At 48.6% G+C, this 11,051-nt stretch overlaps 1 pseudogene; it reads left to right on the plus strand.

The window, feature by feature from the left end:
• The first annotated feature begins 373 nt into the window (after nt 1-373).
• Nucleotides 374-9,000, plus strand: LOC144267159 (pepsin A-like; annotated as a pseudogene).
• The last annotated feature ends 2,051 nt before the right edge of the window (nt 9,001-11,051 follow it).

Here is an 11,051-nt window from a genome sequence, read left to right on the forward strand (position 1 = left end):
GAATACCTCTATATCCCACTCCAATTCCTCTGTGCCTCCTGTTTGCTCTTTAAAACAACCCAGCATCATTTCTTTTCAAAGCTTAGCCGGGAAACCTCCCCTAACTCTCACCCCTTCCCTCTAGAAGATGCCCCCATTTTCAGGTCACTGCCAAGCGAAGGTGGAGATCTGTGAACTTGGAGTGTTCTCCAGACCTTTCTTTCAAGGACATCTTGGACAATCTTACCAGGAAGGTTTGCATTTCTTATCAGGGTCACTGATGGGATAGGAAAGGCTCTGCACTATGTGCATATAAGGAGCAGCATCCCGGCGTCGCGCTGCATTTAGCACTCACACTTTCCTTTCCCCACCAGTTTGGGTGTACAGGGACATCATGAAGTGGCTTCTGCTCCTCAGTCTGGTGGTGCTTTCTCAGTGCCGGGTGACAAAGTGAGTGCAGGGGGGAACAAGAAACATTGGGATTCTGAGCTCAGCTTTCTACAGAGTAATGTTCCCTTAGCAGCAGCAGAAGCTCCTACATCTCTCTCCCCAATACTTCATTCTTTAATAGGCAGCAGGTGGGAACTACCCCTTGGCTGTATGGCATAGCAGAGGTATGAGGAAGGATGGGCTTATGGTTACAATACTGGAACAGGATTTGGAAAATCTAGGTTCATTTCCAGCTCTACCACAGACTCCCTGTGTGACCTAGTGACCGAGTCTCTCTGGGCCTCAGTTCTCTGGATAAAAATGAACATATGTCCTTTGTCCATCTTGTCTATTTCATCAGTAAGATCTATAGGACTTATACAATGTATTAGTACAGCTCCCAGCATACTAGGCCCTCTCAGTGCTAGTTACACATGGGCCAGGAGTTTCCAAGCGTCCTACGGGAATTATATGCCCAACTCACACTGACTTTTAGTGCACTGGTCACCCAACTCACCTATACCCTCTGCTAATCCCAGCTATAAAAACGGGTCTCCGTGCAATGTAAGAGCCGGACTGCACGGTATTCCCTGAACACAAGGTTTGTCTATTGTTTATTTCTTACTGAGCAGTCTCTCTCCCCACCCTTGTTGATTAGGGTCTCCCTGAAGAAGGGGAAATCCCTGAGGCAGAACCTTAGGAACATGGCTTGCTGGAGAATTTCCTGAAGAAACACCCTTACAACCTGGCCTCCAAGTATTTCCCCAGCCTGGCCAACGAGGATGCCAGCGAGCCCCAAACAAACTACATGGACATGAGTATGGCAGGAGAGCAGGTCTTGAAGCCTCCCTCTCCTCATCAAAGCTTCCCATTCCTCTGCCAACAGCTGATCTCTCTCTCTTCCAAAAAGTGCCCCAACCCACTCCCCCACCCATGTGCTTCCAAACAAGCACTTCCCTTGCTGCTGCCAAGAACCTTCCCCAGCCCCCATGCTGGGCCAACCAGCCCCCAGCTGTGATTGGATGGCATTAAGAAGAGCACTGGGAATAGAACTCCCAGATCTGCTGGCTCTCTGCTTCCAATACACTGAGATTGATGGAAACTGGGGATAAACAACTCTGTGCATCAGATGCCAGCAGGTCCTAGGAGCCATGCTGGGCAAAGTGATGGCTGAGAAACAGCAGCTCAGGCTGAGCCTTTAGCAAGGCCACCGTAGCCCAGATCCTCAACTGCTATAAATCAGCTGGTGGAACTATGCCGGTTTACACCAGCTGAGGATCTAGCCCTTGGATGGCAATGGTTCCCTCTCTTTAGAATCATAGAATATCAAGGTTGGAAGGGACCTCAGGAGGTCATCTAGTCCAACCCCCTGCTCAAAGTAGGACCAATCCCCAATATTTGCCCCAGACCCCTAAATGGCCCTCTCAAGGATTGAACTCACAACCCTGGGTTTAGCACGCCAATGCACAAACCACTGAGCTATCCCTCTGCAAAGTAGGCTGTTTGTTACCATGTCAGCTGATTGATGTGCTGCCAGCCCCAACCCAAGCACTAGCCTTTAACCTATCAGTCACCCATCCAGCTACAGACCAAGCCTTGCATTGCTTAGCTGCATGAAATCAGAGGCAATCACCTCCTGCACAGATACATCATTCTTTGCCTTGCTTTGGCAGATCGAGTACTTTGGAACCATTTCCATCATCATCCCAGCCCAGGATTTCTCTGTCCTCTTCGACACCGGCTCCTCCAACCTCTGGGTGCCCTCTGTGTACTGCTCCAGCCCAGTCTGCAGTAAGTTACCTGCAACACCTCTTGCCTTGACACGCCATCTGGGTGGTTTGATTGAAATCAGAGAGATTTAAATCAGCAATGAGGAAACCTTGATTGAAATCACGGATTTTAATCTTGCTTTGCATTTGTACCTTTTAGTTATTTTCCTGCAGGAAGTTGTTTTTTGTTGGTAACCATTAAAACACCTTGATTTGCAACTAATTATAGCTTTTACCCTAAAATTGATACTTTCCTCTTTCTAATCAGGAAGAGAAATAAATCTGTATATATTGAGTGTAACCACTTATAGACCTTAACATACATTTATTTGTACATTTTTTAATTATGAGAAAATGGTGAAGGATGCATTTTTCATTTTGCTAGCTGACTAATCTTGTTACTTGAAGTATGTGTTCACCTTTACATGGTAATTGGAATTTGATTAAAAATGAAAAAAAAAGCTTTTAAAAATTATTAGTAAAATAAAACGACCTTAAATGTGCTGGATAGCTAAGAAAAAAGTTTATTAAAACAATCTGCATTTAAAATTAACAGTGTATTAAACAAAGGAAGTGTTGTCAATAAGGCCATTGTGGAGAAACTAAATGAATTCTTTGCATCAGTCTTCACAGCTGAGGATGTGAGGGTGATTCCCAGACCTGAGCCATTCTTTTTAGGTGACATATCTGAGGAACTGTCCCAGATTCAGGTATCATTAGAGGAGGTTTTAGAACAAATTGATAAATTAAACAGCAATAAGTCACCAGGACCAGATGGTATTCACCCAAGAGTTCTGAAGGAGCTCAAATGTGAAATGCAGAACTAATAACTGTAGTCTATAACCTATCATTTAAATCAGCTTCTGTACCAGAGGACTGGAGGACAGCTAATGTGACACCAATTTTTAAAAAGGGCTCCAGAGGTGATCCTGGCAATTACAGGCCTATAAGCCTGACTTCAGTACTGGGCAAACTGGTTGAAATGATAATAAAGAACAATATTGTCAGACATAGATGTACATAATTAACTGAGGAAGAGTCAACATGGTATTAGTAAAGGGAAACCATGCCTCACCAATCTACTAGAATTCTTTGAGGGGGTCAACAAGCATGTGGACCAAGGGGATCCAGTGGATATAGTGCACTTAGATTTTCAGAAAGCCTTTGACAAGGTTCCTCAGCAAAGGATCTTACGCAAAGGAAGCTGCCACAGGATAAAAGGGAAGGTACTCTCATGGATTGGTAACTGGTTAAAAGATAGGAAACAAAGGGTAGGTATAAATGGTCAGTTTTCAGAATGGAGAGAGGTAAAAAGTGGTGTCCCCCAGGGGTCTGTTCTGGGACCAGTCCTATTCAACATATTCAAAAATGATCTGGAAAAAGGGGTGAACAGTGAGGTGGCAAAATTTGCAGATGATACAAAACTACTAAAGATAGTTAAGACCCAGGCAGACTGTGAAAGGATCTCTTAAAACTGGGTGACTGGGCAACAAAATGGCAGATGAAATTTAATGTTGATAAATGCAAAGTAATGGCACATTGGAAAGCATGATGCCAACTATACATATAAAATGATGGGGTCTAAATTAGCTGTTACCACTCAAGAAAGAGATCTTGGAGTCATTGTGGATAGTTCTCTGAAAACATCCACTCAATGTGCAGTGGCAGTCAAAAAAGTGACCAGAATGCTGGGAATAATTAAGAAAGGGATAGATAATAGGACAGAAAATATCACGTTGCCGCTATATAAATCCATGGTACGCCCACATCTTGAATACTGTGTGCAGATGTGGTTGCCCCATCTCAAAAAAGATATATTGGAATTGCAAAAGGTTCAGAAAAGGGCAACAAAAATGATCAGGGGTATGGAACAGCTTCCGTATGAGGAGAGATTAATAAGAATGGGACTTTTCAGCTTAGAAAAGAGACAGCTATGGGGAGATATGATTGAGGTCTATAAAATCATGACTGGTGTAGAGAAAGGAGATAAGAGAGTGTTGTTTACTACTTCTCATAACACAAGAACTAGGGGTCACCAAATGGAATTAATAGGCAGCAGGTTTAAAACAAATAAAAGGAAGTATTTCTTCACACAATGTACAGTGAACCTGTGGAACTCCTTGCCAGAGGATGTTCTGAAGACCAAGACCATAACAGGGTTCAGAAAAGAACTAGATAAATTCATGGAGGATAGGTCCATCAATAGCTATAAGCCAGGATGTGCAGGAATAGTGTCTCTCGCCTCTGTTGGCCAGAAGCTGGGAATGAGTGACAGAGGATGGATCATTTGATGATTACCTGTTCTGTTCATTCCATCTGGGGCACCTAGCACTGGCCACTGTCGGAATACAGGATACTGGGCTAGATGGACACTTGGTCTGACCCAGTAGGGCCATTCTTATGTTCTTATGTGTAGTCAGTGAATTGAACTGATTGTTTCTGGTCACCATGTCCTTCCAAGATTTTGGATTTCATCCTCTCACACTTACTTTTTAGTGGGAAAGGAAAACAAGCTATCTTGCTTTTACAACTCCCGGTCAATTTCTTAAGTTAAAATGAACTAGTCAGTGAACTGAACTAGCTGTATGAACTGACATGAAGAAAATATTCTCTCTGCACCTGCGGAAGAGGCTACTGCTGTGAAAAGCTGGTTTAGCACTTCAACCAAGTCTAGTTCCAGCTGCTGAGCCAGTGTAATCCACCAGTTCAGTGGTCTATCTTTAAAACTTCAGCAACAAATATGCACTACTTAATAGTAATTTTTTATTTAATTTAACTGATTTTAATAGATGTTAGTAAGTTTAGGCTTGCACATATGTTGTCATAATTTAAACTTTAATTTTAAAGTATTATTTTAAAAGAAAAATGTATTTACATTGTTTAAAATCAAATTTTTTTTAAATTAAAAAAATCATCAGTTTCCAGCTACCGTGGAAGCCAGATATGAATAGGTTTCCTTCCATTGTCTGTGGATTGTCCAATTGTACATTGTCAGAGGAGGGGAATGGTTTCTAGGAAGCCCAGGAGCTAGATTCACAACGGGACCTAGGCGTTGCAATGCTGAGCACTGCAGTGCATAAGCACCCTCCCCCACCAAAGAATTCACAGCCTCACTAGTCTCCCATACAACACATGGGGAGAGTTACAAGAGTCGGTCTGTGACCATTTGACTCTTCTGTACTTGCAGAAGACCACAATCGCTTCAACCCATCAGACTCCTCCACCTACGAGGCCACCAGCGAGGACGTCTCCATCCAGTATGGAACCGGAATCCTGGGCTACGACACCATCCAGGTAAATCAAAGAAGGGATCAAAGCCCCTAGAGCAGAGAAGGGAAATGATTAGGAATTCGAAGGACAGGATGCATCTGCAAAGCTAAAGCAGGAACTCCACTGGCTGTGAACTGGGAGACAGGAATAGAGAAAGGGAAGAGAAGAGACAACAAAGCCAATCATGGGGGAGAGAGCACAATTCACGTCATGGTAGCCTCTGAGAACTTGCACGCTGTAAAGACTCTCTGGAAGACCTGGCAGCTTCTCCCAGGGTGTAGGGTGTGTCTGATTGTCCCCATCCCTCTTCTAAGGTTGGAGGCATTGTGGACACCAATCAGATCTTTGGCCTGAGCGAGACCAAGCCCAGCTCCTTCCTCTACTACTTCCCCTTTGATGGGATCCTGGGTCTGGCCTTCCCCAGCAGCTCCTCCTCTGGAGCCACCCCCATCTTTGACAACATGATGAACGAGGGTTTGGTGTCCCAGTACCTCTTCTCCGTCTACCTGAGCTCGTAAATCAGGGCTGGAAACAGCCCATCTGCTGCAGTGAGATTCAGCACCTCTCACATTCAGTGAGCCCTGCAATGTTTGCATCAGAATTCCCAAAACACAGCGATCTCGGGTGGAACAAGGCAGCCATTCCATGCTGGTGATGTACATTTTGGGAGCAGAAGTGAACACTAGTGCCTATAACGATTATATTAAAGCATCAGGGCCCTCTCTACACCCACTGACTCCTGGGGGGGAAGTGCCCCACGTCACCCACATGACTCCCTGGCTCATCACCTTCTAGCACCAGACTGCTCAGTACTGACTCAGAGGGAACAGCAGCACCTGCCACCACTGCCTCAAACACCTGGGCCTTTCCTTGGAGGTCTCTCATCCAATCTTAGGGCAGGCCCAGCCCTGCTTAGCTTTTGAGACCTGGCAAGAGACAGTTATCAAAGTAGGGGTAGAGGTGCCCCGCCCAGACAACTGTCATGTCCTTTCTCCGCTACTAAACACTGATGTGCCCAGCTCTGACTGTATCCCAGCACTGCCCAGCTGTGGCTTTCTCTAATAGGGAAGGGTTCAAAAAGGAACTCGATAAGTTCATGGAGGATAGGTCCATCAATGGCTATTAGCCAGGATGGGCAGGGATGGTGTCCCTAGCCTCTGTTTGCCAGAAACTGGGAATGGCAACAGTGGATGTATGCCTTGTTGATTCAGTTCTGTTCATTCCCCCTGGGGAACCTGGCATTGGCTACTGTCGGAAGACAGGATACTGGGCTAGATGGACCTTTGTAATGACCCAGTATGGCCATTATTATGTTCAGACAGAGCGTTTGCTATTGACTTGCCAGCCAGCCATTCATGCATCTGCTTTGACTCTTCCCTCTCCCTTCTCTAGGGACAACCAGAACAGGAGGTTTGTGATGTTCGGCGGCATTGACTCATCTTACTATTCTGGGAACCTCAACTAGATCCCTCTCTCTGCTGAGACTTACTGGCAAACCACCATGGACAGGTATCACCTACCCCTTGGTCCTTCCCCTTCATCGGCCACCTTGAGGAGACAGGCAAAAGGAGATGCATGCTGGAGCCTGGGGAAGCTCAAATTACAGAGTCTAAACAAGACAAGAGACAAGAGAGTCAGAATCACGCCTTCCTTGGAGCTATAGGAAAGGGGCTCACCAGTGAGAAGGTTAGATCAGTGGTTCTCCACCTCGTCCACACCAGGAACCCTCATCTGGCCCGCTCTGCTTAGCAATAAAGTACAGGGCAGGGTGGGCACAACCCCTTGACCTCTGATTGTGACCCCCAGGCTAGATCGGTCACAGTCCCAGAAGGTTGTAGGACGATGAGCGATGGGCAATAGCCAAGGAAAGTTGAGGCTGAAACATCAGGGGAAAGTTCTTGGCAGTTGGAGCAAGGGAGGTGTGTGGGCGGGGTGAGAGGCAGCTCCACCCTGCAGGCCTCTCACTGCTGGCTCGTGGGCTGAGTGGGAATGAGATCGGGAGTGTGACTGGGAACGTCCCCCTGACTCTCTCTCTTGCAGCGTCACCATGAACGGAGAGACCATCGCATGCTCTGGTGGCTGCCGGGCTGTCATTGACACTGGCACTCTCTGCTGGCTGGGCCCCCTTCTGGCATCTCCAACATCAACTCCTACATCGGCACCAGCGATGGCACGGTAAGGGCAGGGAGAGGGAGAGATGCTTCTAGAGGTGTCTGCTACACACGGATGTGATGCTCCATCTCCCTCATTGGAGAACCTAGTGCCCGAGACGTGTCTAACCTTTCCTCCGTGTGTTGCCTCCCTCCCTGCAGATCAGCTGCAGTGCCATGAGCAGCCTGCCCAACATCGTCTTCACCATCAACAGGCAGCGAGTTCCCTCTGCCCATCAGTGCCTACATCACTGATGTGAGTGTCCTGCTGAGAAAGCCGCCTCGGGGCCTCTTAGCCAGGGCTTGTGCCTGAGGCCATTGCACTGAGCATGCTGGCAATTGCCCCCTGCACAGCCGGCATGGGCCTGCAGGAGCATCACTGAGATGCAGTTCAGAGTCTGTCCCCAATATGAGAGTGGGGCGGTAGAGAGCTCTTCCCACAAACGGATCCAGGGGGAGGGACGGTCAAGATCAAGGCAGGCCCACTGTGAAAGTGACACACCGCAAGAGCAGCGAGGCAGCCTGTAGAGCTGGCCACCGTAGGAGATCACCAGGGCAGGGGCCTTACGGGGCTAGGAGAGAATTAAATGAGCAGCTACCCAAGCTGGGAGGCTAGATCAAGAGAGATCACTGCCTCGTGCTCCAGGGCATGGGCATCAGGAAGGAGTTTTCCTTCCCCATGATAAAGGTTTGCTTCCCTCTGGGGAGGAACAGCTAAACTGCTTTAACAGCACACAGCAACACCAGCTGGTAGGTGGGACAAGCAGTGGGGAAGCCCAAATCCACTTATAATCACAGCAGGATTTCTGGTGGCAGAATGTAATCGCTCCCTTTGGAATCTGGCCAGGAGTCTGGAGACAGCGTGCTTTGCCCCCTCAAGGGATGAAAAGAAGTGATCAGGGCCTTGCTTTTCTTCCCACTTCACAGGCTGCACCCCTTAGCCTCAGGCTGAAGCACTGGGACTGTACTGAGGCCCAGATCCACAAAGGTACCTCAATGGGAGTTATGCCCCTAAATACCTGTGAGCATCCAGGCCTCACTCACCAACCCCGCTGCTTGCATCCCCAAGCTGTCCCTTAAAGTCTCCAAGCCAAGGCCTGACCCAGGCTAACGCTGCTTAGCTTGGGAGCAGTGGTGAGATCCCATCCCAAGATGGTGCAGGTGCAGGCATGTGCACTTCCTGCAGGATAATAACTCAAGGGGTCATTGAAGTTCCAGCCCAATAACCCATGTCCTATTTTACCCTAGTGCAGAACTCAGGCTCTTGATCTCCCAGTTTTGACGGCATCGACCTCCCCACCACCTCTGGAGACCTCTGGATCCTCGGAGATGTCTTCATCCGCCAGTACTACGTTGTCTTCGACAGGGCCAACAACTAGGTGGGCCTGGCCCCCGTGGCATGAACACAGCACCATCCCCGGGACACTGCCATGGAACCCTGACCCCGGAGAGTATCTGTTTCTCCAGAGCCCCAACAATGCGAGTCAGTCTAGTGACCCTTATTGCTGCTGGGACCTTAATGGACACACACTATTCCCCACCCCAAACTCACCCTCTCGTCTCTAATCTTACCAACATTAGAATAAAGGACTATAAGAGCACTGTAGTGAATTGTTTCTCTCTGATGGGCGGGTAGACCCACATTCCACTGATGAGGAGGCAGAAAGGGAACATTCTTATACCTTCTGCTATGGCCCCAATCTCAATCTGCAGCCTCCTGATATGCCAGCCCTGAGCTCCCTCCACATGCAGCTCTCCCAATGTCCCTTCAACCTGACCCACAGCCTCTTGCTTTTCCAGCCCTGGCTCCCCACACATAGCTCTGCTGATGCCCCCTTACCCTGACCTGCAGCTCCCACACTGCAATTCCATTCTTGTCCCACCCCATCCCCCACTATGCTAATGCCCCTCACTCCTGACCTGTTTGTTTTGTTACTTACAACAGTATCTCATGAGATGGGCTTGGGGGCTGTCCATAAATTACATAACACAGCCATTTGGGGGTAAGGGCTGTGACAGGTACTACTGGAACTGGGGACCACTGCGCCCTTTGACTCACCAGCCTGGGGGTTCCCTCTCACACTGTGCTGTGACAAGCTGCAGACCCGCTCCCAGTCCTACACTTCCACCAGCATTCACACAGGCGGGGACACACCCAGCTGCAGTTACATGCAGGCTTTCTGACCCGCCACTACATGAACCAACAGCTAGGATTTGCTGTGGGCCCAGTAGATGACCCTGTCCTTAGGCCAGCACAGAGGAAAGCCAGGGCCAGCATGAGGGCTGGGTCTATGAGGGGGCGGGGTCACATTCCGAGGTGTTGTTAGAGATGGGGCCAGACCTAGGAGACAGCAGGGACAGATTTCACTTCACTGGAGAAACTCAGGAATAGCCAGACTGGATCAGAGGTGAGGTCCATTTGCCCAGTGTCCTGTCTTCTGGCACCAGCTGCTTGGAAGGAAACCCCAGAATGAAGAATTAGGGAATAACTACCCATGGTCTAAACCAGGGGCAGTCAGAGTCCCATTTCCCAGCCACCAAGCAAGGGGCAAGGAGCGGCTCAAGCAAGGCACCCAGGGAAGGGCCGCAGCCCAGGGATCTCACAAACCACAACGATCAATGTAACTCGCCTGGTCCAAGGACCTTCACCCAGCTCTGCACAGAGGAGTTTTCTAAGCACATGGCTTGGCAGAGAAGCCAGTTTGGGAAGGAGCAACATGGTTTAGACCAGAACTGGTTCCACTCACTAACAGGAAGAGACCTTGGGAAAAGACCATTGTGCATCTTTCTGGGCAAGTCTGTTTAGCCCCTTTGGAAAGAGTCGTAGTCTCTGTGTTGTCCCCAGACATGTAAACTCAAGGAAATTGGCCAGTACTCAGATGCAACAAACGAGGCTGGAGGGAGAGAGCGGGGGTTAAGGCTGAGTCCTTACGACAGTGACACAGAGGAAGGGGAAGGGTCTGGTTCCCAGCTGTTCTAACAGGGCAGGGCTCACAGGGAATAGTAACATTAGGTTCAAACGCCGACGGCCTGTTTTGGTTTATGGGGCCTTCTATGCTTAGAGGAGTAAATACAAACTGCGGCGTAAGAAAGACAATCCTCTGGCTTCTCCGACTCTGGCCTATGGCGAAGGCATTGGATTGAGACCTAGGTTCAATCCCAGTCGGTGCTACAGACCTTGGGCAAGTCACCTTCCCTCTTTGTGCCTCAGTTCCCCACCTGTACAATGGGGATAATGATCCTCTCTTTGTCTGTTCAGCTTGGAAGCTCTCCAGTGCAGGGGCTGTCTAGCACCTAGCAAAATGGGATCTTGACTATGGCCTCTGGCACTACTCCCGTCCATGCAGAGCATTCCCCACTAGATGGCAGGAAGCAGCCAAATCTCCCTCCCAGACCAGGGAAGCCAGCATACCAGCCACAGCCCGCCACCCACACCAAGAGAAGGGGTAAATCA

Source organism: Eretmochelys imbricata, chromosome 6 (assembly GCF_965152235.1).
Source record: "Eretmochelys imbricata isolate rEreImb1 chromosome 6, rEreImb1.hap1, whole genome shotgun sequence".
Lineage (NCBI taxonomy): Eukaryota > Metazoa > Chordata > Testudines > Cheloniidae > Eretmochelys > Eretmochelys imbricata.